The sequence below is a fragment of the Vigna umbellata genome, chromosome 10 (genome assembly GCF_029865625.1).
Source record: "Vigna umbellata cultivar VRB3 chromosome 10, Vumbellata_1.0, whole genome shotgun sequence".
Classification (NCBI taxonomy): Eukaryota; Viridiplantae; Streptophyta; class Magnoliopsida; order Fabales; family Fabaceae; genus Vigna; species Vigna umbellata.
In genome coordinates this window covers 25,120,191-25,132,348 of record NC_142174.1, presented here as the reverse complement: position 1 = coordinate 25,132,348, position 12,158 = coordinate 25,120,191, and the positions used below count along the sequence as shown (strand labels likewise).

General features: G+C 34.9%; 1 long non-coding RNA gene across 1 annotated transcript; it reads left to right on the top strand.

The window, feature by feature from the left end:
* Positions 1-267: 267 nt before the first annotated feature.
* On the top strand, positions 268-3,274 carry LOC148192224 (uncharacterized). Its single transcript, XR_015782618.1, has 3 exons — positions 268-323; positions 521-610; positions 3,196-3,274. It is a non-coding gene; the product is annotated as an uncharacterized LOC148192224 (long non-coding RNA).
* Positions 3,275-12,158: the final 8,884 nt, after the last annotated feature.

The window sequence follows — 12,158 nt, the reverse complement described above, 5'->3', positions numbered from 1 at the left end:
GGTAGTTTGCCGCTGAGCGGTGCCTTCGACTTCTCCTTTTTGCACTCTTTCTTGTCTTTTCTAATGTCCTCTCTCTTATTCTTCACTTCTTTCACCAAATTCACCTCAAAACCTGCACAAAAACACTTAAATCAAGCATAAACCTGTCCAGCTCTCTTATTTCTGAAAATATAAACAAAAGGCATGATTTCAAGCTAGTTTCTAAGTCTAAAGGTTGCTTTTAGTATCAACTTTAAGCATGAAAATAACAGTTTTTCAACTGTTATCACATGACAGTGATAATTTTTTGCATGCTATCAGAGACCTACTAAAAATATATTCAAGTGAGTATTTATTCATCAGAATATTATGAATTATCCAACTTCCTAATATACTTCATCAAAAATTATGTTTATTCATATTGGTTTGTCTAAGTGAATGGTTGATTCTTGTGAATTAACTTAGTTATTGTCATCAAAATTTTGGAGGACCCTTAAACAAATTTTCTATAGTATCCAACTAAGTTACATTGTTGTTTTAGGATTGTCCAACTTCGTCACTGCCTCTCATTTGGAAGGATCCAGCAAAATTTATTTGTCTGACAACACGTCTCAAAAGCTTAAGATCTAAGGTAAGACTGTTATAGAAAAAACCAAATGATAACTTTTTGGCAAGTATACCAAATCGTTCCAAGTAATACATTGAATAAGTAAAAGTATCGTCTCCCAAGGGACTTGTGCAACACATGGCAATTCTTCCTTTTATAACTCAATTAGACATAAAAATGCACAAAACAACACAAGAAACTATTTTTGGTATTTTATCAAACAGTTGGTGTGCAAGGAATTTATTTTTAAAAGAAACTTCGTTGGAATTGGGTTTCATGAATCATATGAATATAAAATTCTGTTCAATATTTCATTACTTCATTCAAATATTCACATCAAGACATACTAGTCCTAATCCCTTAGCAACAAGTTCTAAATTAATATATTAAAATGATAATCCCTTATTCAATTTAATATACAATTTGCATTAAGTCTGATGTTAAGAATGATCAAGTTATTGAGTCTATCCCTAGATCCCAAATCACTTAAGTGCTCTCTATCTACGTTCATGTTCAAAGTTACTTTCCAGTAATCAAAGACATTCAAATAACATTATATTTTCATACAATGATAATAAATTCAAGAAAGAGCATATGAACGAACAACGATATATTGAGGAGGAAAATTAAATCACAATGAGTTCATTACATCCAATCCCAACGAAAGAGAAATTTAACTACTCCTAGTCATCTAAAACGTACACATTTGAAGCAATCCCTTGCAACAATGGTGTTTTGATGCCTTGAAGTAGTCTCCGAAAGTTCCTGAGATGTTTTCGTTTCTTTCTTTTGTCTAGAACTTCTGTTAGAACAGAATGTTTCTGTCTTTCTGTCACGTCTTTTAAAGCCACTTAATTTCATTAATTCGCTCAGTGCACATGTGCTGGTGCGCTATGCGAATTTTCTTAACTGCTGTACTTTAACTAATGTTATTCGCTCAGCGCACAGGTACTAGTGCGCTATGCGAATTTTCTTCTTCTGGCAGTGCGAATTTTGGCTTTCGATTTGCGAAAATTGGCTGACAGAGTCTAAATAATACACCATTTCCTGTACAATATTTTACATAACAATCTACTACCTATTACAACTTTTCAATGAGGAACAACATGAATAATTACAAGATTGAGCTCATTTATAAGTATAAAAACAACTCTTTTTCACACTTATCACCAAACATGCTTGACATAGAAATAGTCGAAGTTTTTGAGCCTGTTCCTGGGACAATGTTATCGTATTCTTGCAGTTAAAGTCATGTTTGATTATACCTAAATGGTGGTATACCTAATTGTATTTTTTAGATTAACTTTTTTCTTATTGGAAAGTGCTTATTACAAGCTTGTAAATTTTATAGCATAAACACACCTTAAGGTCAAAGACTAATGTTGTTTGATGAACAAGTAAAATAAAGATGGTTTAGCAGGACCTAGCTATCTGGTTCTCGTGGTGCTTCCAGATGAATACAATACCAAATGGCAGTAAGAGTAAATACAAGAGAGAAAATAATAAAAATTGAATTCAATTTCAATAAAATATTGTTATCAATTGGTTTTACAAATACCTCAAGGACCTCTAGATCATATAAAGTACCTCTGCTATTTCAATCACCTGTCAGCATGAGTTTCAAGATTCGGTTGTTGCTCTACATAAAAGCAATCAGTATTAGGTAACTGAGAGGTTATAGGATTTTCTTGAGAAATGTTGATGTTGAAGAACAAATAGTATATATGGAGAGAGATAGTTACAACAAAGAGAAATGAACAATTCCTCGACAAGTTGAATAATGATGAGTAGCAAAGCTTCTCAGTCTTCTCTGCACACAGATCAAACAAAAACATTATTATGGCATTCAATCAATACAACAAATATCTTCTCAAACACTCACAATTAAAAAAAATAAGAATTAAAAAAAATAATATTTACAAAATACTCAACTTAATTCAGTAGGTTAATTTACAATAAGAATTAAGTTGTTAGCATGTTGGGAATCTTCATACACATGTAGGATAATTTAATAATAATGAGTAGTTTTATAGTTGGTTTGATCGACTTCTGGGTGAAGTCATTGAAATTGCTAACTGCATATAATTTCCTAAATAGTGGTCAATGAGTTCTGGCCAAAGGGTATCCTTGGATTGAGTAATTAATGAAATCAATAAATCAATTTGTACCAATTTAGATAAGTAAATGCCTCAAATTATATGGATTTTAATATCATTGCTCGATGAATTTTTTAGTATGTGACAACCAGTTAAAAAATGTTTGTTTTAACCTTATCCACTTCTTTAGAGCATTATCTTGTGTTACTTTATTTTTATGGATTTGTCATCATTTGTGTAATTTACTAGTCTTTTTTCTTTTCTTGAAATGACATGAGGTTGAAATTTTGATTGGAAATAAATAATTTAAAAAAAACTGATTGTTTTTATATCTAATTATACTTATTTTTTTTATTTTACCTTTTGTCATAATTTTGTGATATAGTAAATTTTTTTGTTACATTCAGATTTAATAATCAGATTCAGATGTATCAAATGGTTTTAGTCTGACATCTCTAATGTAACTTGAACTATTCATTAGAATATTTTTTAATTCTATTATTTTATTTGTAGATCTTTAATGATTCATCTCCCATGAAAGTTGCAAACATTGAAGACATTACAAGAAACTGAGCTTCTTTTATTTTAAGTGATGTATAAATGAATGTATTAAATATTAGACTATTTAACATTTGAAATGAATTCTATTTTGTTAATTTCCTTAAATTTGTTTATTTGAACTATATTGATTATAAATTGATTGGATGAGATCATAATACATGAATATTATTATAATTTTATTGGATGTCAAATGTAATAATCAATTTTTTTAAAAAAAAATTATATATTATAACGTACTAAACAATGTACGTTATGATAGTTGATCATATATTATAACGTACAACAATATATACGTAATAATATATCACATATTATAACGTACAAAAACTTCTACGTCATAAAACCTTCCATCCTATTATAACATACAAATCAAAATTTGTCATAATAAACTGCGCATATTATAACGTACTTCAGAAACTACGTTATAATATGTTGAACATATTATAATATGTTGAACATATTATAACGTAAATTTCTGCTACGTTATAAAATGCGTAGACTTACTATATCGCCCAGAACTATGTCCCTAGTAACTATGTTATAAAAGATCATTTTTGTACGTTATAAAATGTCATTTTTCCACTAGTGATGCTTTCTTGAGGTAGTACAAATACAACCTGGATGTAGCACCTGATAGATTGCAATTGTAGAGCATGGTGAGGGAGTTCAAATCGCTCAAAGAATATGCCCAAAGGTGGAAAGAGATTGCTGCTCAAGTAGGGTATCCTATGAGTAATAAGGAGATGGTTTTCATGTTCTTAAAAACTCTACAATCACCCTTCTATCAGCATATGGTGAGTAGTGTTTCCTCAAACTTTGCAGACTTGAGGATACTTGGAGAAAGAATTGAAATTTGTGTGAAGACTGAAAAGATCGCTCAAGGTCCTACCATGGCAGTAAATGTGAACAAGTCTGGTCTAAGCTTGGGATAAGGAGAGAAGAAAGAGCTCAATCACATCCCACCGCTCAAATACCGCTGGCCTACCCTTTGAAACCGTTTTGAGGAAAAATTTGAGACTCGACCCAAACTCAACTTCCTACCAAGCCGCCAGGAAAAAATGTTGATCAAGACGAAAGGCATATGAGTTTCACTCCTAACCTTCTAACTTAGGCAACATTTCTTCCAAGTCTCCTGCATAAAAAGGCTTGGTCTCTACTTGTTACATGAAGCCTTTAAAGCCTTAATACCTCAAGACTCGTGATGCATCATATACAAAAGGTGATTACCATGGAGTGGCTATCGGTCATTCCACCAAAAGTGCTGGTTGTTCAAGCGCAAAGGCAAACTTTGATTCATTCAAGATGATTAAAGTCTGAAGAAAGTCAACCCAACACTGAGGCAAGGCTTGAGAATGCCTCTACAAATGCCATGAAGAAATGAAGTGGGCTTTAAGACCACATAAGAAAGCATCAGTCATTGTACAAGTGAATTTGATGTTGTGAAGTGTCTTGCTATGGAGAAGTATGCTCATCGGTATCACGTCTTCATCCATGACTTTCAATGTGAACATTCACTACAGAGTTTCTCCAAGTAGTACTGCAAATCGAGTCCTAAAAGGGTATTGCAAAAAAAAGAGGGGAAAAAACAAAAATAAGACGAAGTCAATCTTGAGTCACTTGTTTTTCTTGTGAATCGTTAAACTCTTGTTTTTCAAAGATAACGAAAAGGTGATAAAAGGAAAAATGATGAATAATCAAAAGGAAAATTGGGTTGTCAAGTTTTTCTAAGGTCAAGTGTTTAATCAAAAATAATAATTTGATCTTTTCTTTCGAGATGTTTGTGCGCGTGTTGCTTGAAAGCCTTCTGATAATAGTTGAAAAACTGTTATTTTCATGCTTAAAATTGATACTAAAAGCAACCTTTATACTTAGAAACTAGCTTGAAATCATGCTTTTCTTCATATTTTCAGAAATAAGAGAGCTGGACAGGTTTATGCTTGATTTCAGTGTTTTTGTGCAGGTTTTAAGGTGAATTTGGTGAAAGAAGTGAAGAAGGAGAGAGATGGAATCAGAAAAGACATCAAAAAGTGCAAAAGGAGAAGCCGAAGTCACCGCTCAGCGGCAGTTTACCGTTGAGCGGCACTCAGGAAGTCACGGGAGGTCCGCTGAGGGGCAAAATGCCCGCTGAGGGGAAGAAACGTCTCACGCACTTACCGCTGAGCGGTACTTTACCGCTGAGCGGCACTTTTATGGGCTTGGACCTAATTTTCTGTAATTTACGAATAATATATAAGCTTTAGGGTTTCCTAGGGTTAGGAATCTTTGGCTGGAACGAAGCAAACACTCTCTCTTCCACCCCTTTGAAGGAGGATCTTGGATGCTGAGGCTTCCTCTTCACCTTTTTAGGGTTTTATCTTTCCTTCTTTCATTGTTATTCATCTAGGTTCACCATGAATATGGTGAACTAAACTCTGTATGTTTGTTGGGGAATCAATGTAATCTTTTGAAGCTCTCATATATGGAATCTGTTTTTACATCTTTTATTTAAGATTTATGCTTTCTTTCATCATTAGTTAGGGTTTTTCCTCTTTGTTTAATGCTTGCATTGTTTAACTCATTTGATGCATGATTATTGGTTTTGTCGATACGGGCGCGTGCGGGGAAGTCTAGATCCGGGGAATTTCTCCCAATATTATATTGGTTGTCGTTAAGCTCCTGCACTTATGAACTGATCATTAGGAATGCTAGGAATTGTATGAACTCGTGATTGGGGAGAAGCCTTCTTGAAAGGTACTTTAGAGAGTGGCATTAACAATGATGATTTGAATGTTGAATTCCTAAAATATATGAGACTGGATAAGATGAAATTGACCCCCAACAACATATTCATACATAAATTCCATTGAAAGTGTTTATCTTTTGCTTTTTGCCATTGATCAAAACTTCATGCATACATATTTAATTTTCATCTTTTGCATATAAAATCCAAATATTTCGTTTTTAAGTCTTAGTTAATCAAGAAACCACACAACTAAACTAGGCCGTGAGTCCTTTGGGAAGAACGATACTTGGTCTTACCAAGTTTATTATTTGAACGATTCGGTCACACTTGCCGATTGAAAAACAAGTTTGTGACATCATAATTTGGTGTTCATAAATTTGTCCATCAAGTTTTTGGCGCCGTTGCGGGGGACTCGTGGTTTAACTGGTTAATTTGAGTGATTATTGATTATCTTTGACTTTAATTTTGAATTTCTGTTTTTATTTTTCGGTTTTTATTTTTATTTTATTTTATTTTCTGTTTTCTGTTTTTATCTTCTCCTATATCTTTTTGTGCTAACCAAATATTCTAGGGTTTTGTGTTCTTGTGTATGCAGGAGGCAATTCGAACTAGGAGCAAGAAAACAACAGAACCTCTTCTTGAAGGTCTAGACGAGAGTAGACGGAGGAGAAGAATTCGAACATCTAGAGAACTTTTCCCTCCCCCTGAAACTCTGTTGCAACCATCACCACAAGGTTTTGACCATAGCACAGAAAATATGGAGAACAATAATATCAGAAGAACTCTTGCTGATTACACCAATACAGCTGGACCTCAGCACTTTAACAGTATAGCTAGACCTAGAGTCAATGCAGCTAACATGGAGGTCAAGCCAGCATTTATCCAATTGGTGAAGAGCAATCAATTTAATGGGTTATCTCATGAAAGCCCCTATGAGCACCTTACTACATTTAATGAGATCTGCAACACGGTCAAAATTAATGGGGTGCCAGATGAAGCGATTAAACTTAGTTTGTTTCCTTTCTCATTGGGAGGCAATGCTAAGCTTTGGTTGAATTCTTTCCCAGAAGGAAGTTTCACAGAGTGGGAAGCAGTGGTGACAAAGTTTTTAAACAAGTACTTTCCACAATCAAAGGTGACAAAAGGCAAGCAAGAGATTTCTTCATTTAAGCAGGGCATGGAAGAATCACTGGGGCATGCATGGGACAGATACAAAAGCCTGTTACGAAAAACTCCTATGCATGGTTTCAAAGAAGAAGTAGTCTTAACTTTCCTTGGAGGTCTTGGTTCACAAACTAAGATGATGCTTCATGCCTCAGCAGGAGGAAACATTAAATGGAAAACTCCAGAGGAAGCAACTGAAATTATTGAAAATATGGCTACTAGTGACAACGAACTCAACATTGAAAAAGGAGATCTTAGTCAGAAGGAGTTGTTACAATCAAATGAGGCTTTGCTTATTCAAAATAGAATTATCTCTCAACAGCTTGAAGAGGTAACTATGAAACTTTCTCAAATACCACAGGAAATACAACAGGTTTCAATGGTTCAAGTACAACAACAAAAATGGGAGATGCAATTTACTCCAGTTGAAAAAACAACAAAGCTTGAAGAGACTTTCCAAAGATTCTTGAAGACGAATGCGTCTTATTGTCATAATATGGATGCTGCATTTAAAAATATGGAGGTTTATGTTGAGAGAATAGTTGACGAGATGAAACATGATAATCTCAGAAAGGAGTGTAAAACTGTTGTGACCAGAAGTGGTAGAGTGTTAGAGGAGAGACAAAAAGAAAGAGAGGAGAAAGAAAATGAGAGTGAGAGTGAAAAAGAAACATGTGAGTGGAAAGAAAGAGTTGAGAGAGAGAAAAAGAAAAAAGAAGAAGAGGAGAGGAGAGAAAAGAAAGAGGAAGAGTATGAAAAGCCACTTCCTTATCCAAAGAGTTATTCAAGGAAGGAGAAAGAAAAGCAGTTGGAAAGATTCATGGAATTGTTTAAGAAGTTGGAGATCACTATACCATTCTCTGAAGCATTGCAACAGATGCCAGCATATGCAAAGTTTTTGAAGGAACTCCTCACAAAGAAACACAAGTACATTGAGAAGGAAACTATCAATATACAGGGTAACTACAGTGTAATCATACAGAAACTACCTCCTAAACTTAAAGATCCAGGAAGCTTCACTATTCCATGCACCATAGGAGATGTGAAAGTTGGAAGAGCATTGATTGATTTGGGAGCTAGCATTAATCTAATGCCGCTATCCATGTGCAAAACAATTCAGGGGTTGGAAATTAAACCAACCAGAATGACTCTTCAATTGGCGGACAGGTCTCTTAAATATCCATATGGAGTGGTTGAAGATGTTCTAGTGAAGGTTGACAAATTTGTATTCCCAGTGGATTTTATTGTGATGGAGATGGAAGGAAATAGTGATGTTCCTCTTATTCTTGGGAGACCTTTTATGAAGACTGCTAGAATTTTGATTGATGTAGAGAATGGTAAGCTTAAATTGAGAGTTGATGATGAAGAAGTCACTTTTGACGTATCCAAGGCCATGACATATCCAAATGATGACAAAGCATGTTTTCAATTTGATGAACTTGATGAAGTTTGTATGGTGCAAGCAAGGATGGTGCGAAATATTTCTCCATTGGAAAAAACTCTCATTGATGCATGTGAAGATTTAGATGAAGAAGAAGAGAAATTGATTGATGAATGTCTAATGGACTTGGAAACATTGAAAAAGAGTCCAGAGGAAGATCCAATATTCGAAATACTTGATAAGGAAGAAGCAGTCAACGCACAGACACCAGAATTAAAAAGATTACCATCACATCTGAAATATGTCTTTCTAGAAGAAGATGGAACAAAGCCAGTCATCATCAATAACTCTTTATCTTTACAAGAAGAAGAGCAATTGATAGAAATTCTGAAAGCCAACAAAGAAGCAATTGGGTGGTCAATATCAGATCTTAAAGGTATTAGCCCAACTTACTGCATGCACAAAATATTTATGGAAGAAGATTATAAACCAAGTGCTCAACCACAGAGGAGATTAAATCCTGTTATGAAGGAGGTGGTCAGAAAAGAAGTGTTGAAACTGTTAGAAGCTGGTATCATCTATCCAATCTCTGACAGTGAATGGGTGAGTCCAGTACAGGTGGTTCTAAAGAAAGGTGGGATGACAGTAATTTATAATGATAAGAATGAACTTATTCCTACTCGGACAGTTACTGGTGGGCGTATGTGCATTGATTACAGGAAGCTGAATAAAGCTACTAGGAAAGATCATTTTCCTCTTCCTTTCATGGATCAGATGTTAGAAAGGTTATCAGGGCAGGCTTTCTATTGTTTTCTAGATGGATATTCTGGATACAATCAAATTGTGGTAGATCCAAAAGACCAGGAGAAGACGGCTTTTACTTGTCCCTTTGGTATCTTTGCATATAGAAAGATGCCTTTTGGATTATGTAATGCTCCAGCTACGTTTCAGAGGTGTATGCAGGCAATTTTTGCAGATCTCTTAGAAAAATGCATTGAGGTATTCATGGATGATTTCTCAGTTTTTGGAAATTCTTTCCAAAGATGTTTGGCTAATTTGAACACTGTCCTCAAAAGATGTGTTCAGACAAATCTTGTTCTTAATTGGGAGAAATGTCATTTCATGGTAACTGAAGGAATTGTATTGGGGCATAAAATCTCTGCTAAAGGAATTGAGGTAGACAAAGCTAAAGTAGAAGTCATTGAGAAATTACCTCCACCAACAAATGTAAAGGGAATTAGAAGTTTTCTTGGTCATGCTGGGTTTTATAGAAGATTCATCAAAGATTTCTCAAAAATTGCTAAACCATTGAGTAATCTTTTGATGAAGGATGTTCCTTTTGTGATGAATGAAGATTGTCTGAAAGCTTTCGACATATTGAAGAAGAAGTTAGTGTCAACTCCAGTAATTGTAGCGCCAGATTGGAATCAAAATTTTGAATTAATGTGTGATGCAAGTGATTATGCAATAGGAGTTGTCCTTGGCCAGCGGAAAGAACAAAAGTTTCATCCAATTTATTATGCTAGCAAGGTTCTGAACAATGCTCAATTGAATTATGCTACCACAGAGAAAGAATTTCTTGCCATTGTGTATGCTCTAGAGAAATTTAGACCTTATCTTATTGGGTCTAAGGTGATTGTCTATACAGATCATGCAGCTATCAAATATTTGTTGACAAAACCAGATTCTAAGCCACGTTTGATTAGGTGGGTACTACTATTGCAAGAATTTGATGTAGAAATCCGTGACAAGAAAGGAAGTGAGAACTTAATTGTTGATCATTTGTCACGGTTAGTCAACAATGAGGTCACTAGCAAGGAGTCTGAAATCTGGGAATCTTTTTCAGATGAATCACTCATGTATATCCAACAGAGGCCCTGGTTTGCTGATATGGAGAATTTCAAAGCTGCAAGAGTCATGCCGGAAGACTTAACTTGGCAACAAAGAAAGAAATTTCTGCATGATGCCAAGCTGTTTGTTTGGGATGATCCTTATTTGTTCAAAATTGGAGCAGATAATCTTCTAAGGAGATGTGTTACAAATGAAGAAGCAGAAGGAATTCTCTGGCATTGTCATGATTCACCTTAGGGAGGACATTTTAATGGAGAAAGAACAGCAGCATGATAACAGTTGAAAAACTGTTATTTTCATGCTTAAAGTTGATACTAAAAGCAACCTTTGGACTTAGAAACTAGCTTGAAATCATGCCTTTTGTTTATATTTTCAGAAATAAGAGAGCTGGACAGGTTTATGCTTGATTTAAGTGTTTTTGTGCAGGTTTTGAGGTGAATTTGGTGAAAGAAGTGAAGAATAAGAGAGAGGACATTAGAAAAGACAAGAAAGAGTGCAAAAAGGAGAAATCGAAGGCACCGCTCAGCGGTACTCAAGAGGTGACGTTGGAACCGCTGAGGGGCAAAATGGCCGCTGAGGGGAAGAAAGAAGACGCGCAATCACCGCTGAGCGGTAAATACCGCTGAGCGGCACTTTTTGGGCTTGGACTTTTGTAATCTTTTGTAACTCTAGATTAGTATATAAGGGCTTGCACGTCCTATAGTTAGGCATCTTTGGCAGAAACGAGGCAAACACTCTCTCTTTCACCCCTTTGAAGGAGGATCTTGGATGCTCAGGCTACCTCTTCACCTTTATTGGGTTTATTCTTTCATACTTTCATTGTTATTCATCTAGGTTCACCATGAATATGGTGAACTAAACCTTGTATGTTTGTTGGGGAATCAAAGTAATCTCTTGAAGCTCTCATATATGGATTTGTTGAGTACATCTTTGAATTAAGACATATGCTTTCTTTCATCATTAGTTAGGGTTTTTCCTCTTTGCTCAATGCTTGCATTGTTTAACTCATTCTAATGCATGATTATTGGTTTTGTTGATACGGACACGTACGGGGAAATCTAGATCCGGGGAATTTCTCCCAATATTATACTGACAATATTATATTGGTTGCCTTTAAGCTCCTGCACTCATGAACTAATCATTAGGAATGCTAGGAATTGTATGAACTATTTGATTAGGGAGAAGCCATCTAGAATGGTACATTAGAGAGTGGCATTAACAATGATGATTTGAATGTTGAATTCCTAAAATATATGAGAGTGGATGAGATGAAATTGACCCCCAACAACATATTCATTCATATATTTCCTTGAAAGTGTTTATCTTTTGTCTTTGTCATTGATCAATTCATGCATACATATTTAATTTTCGTCTTTGCATATTAAACTTCAATTATTGTGCTCTCAAGTCTTAGCTAATCAACAAATCACATAACTAAACTAGGCCGTGAGTCCTTTGGGAGAACGATACTTGGTCTTACCAAGTTTATTACTTGAAACGATTCGGTCATACTTGCCGATTGTGAAACAAGTTTGTGACATCATATTTTGGTGCTTACAAATTTGTCCATCACAGCAAAAGTCCTTCAATCTGGGTTTTATTGGCCAACTTTATTTAAAGATGCCCATAATCATGCTAGAAATTGTGATAAATGTCAAAGAGCAGGGACAATCACTAAACGTCATGAGATGCCTTTACAGGGTATTTTAGAGGTTGAGATTTTTGATTGTTGGGGTATTGATTTTGTTGGACCTTTCCCTCCATCTTTCAACAATGAATATATTCTGGTAGCAGTGG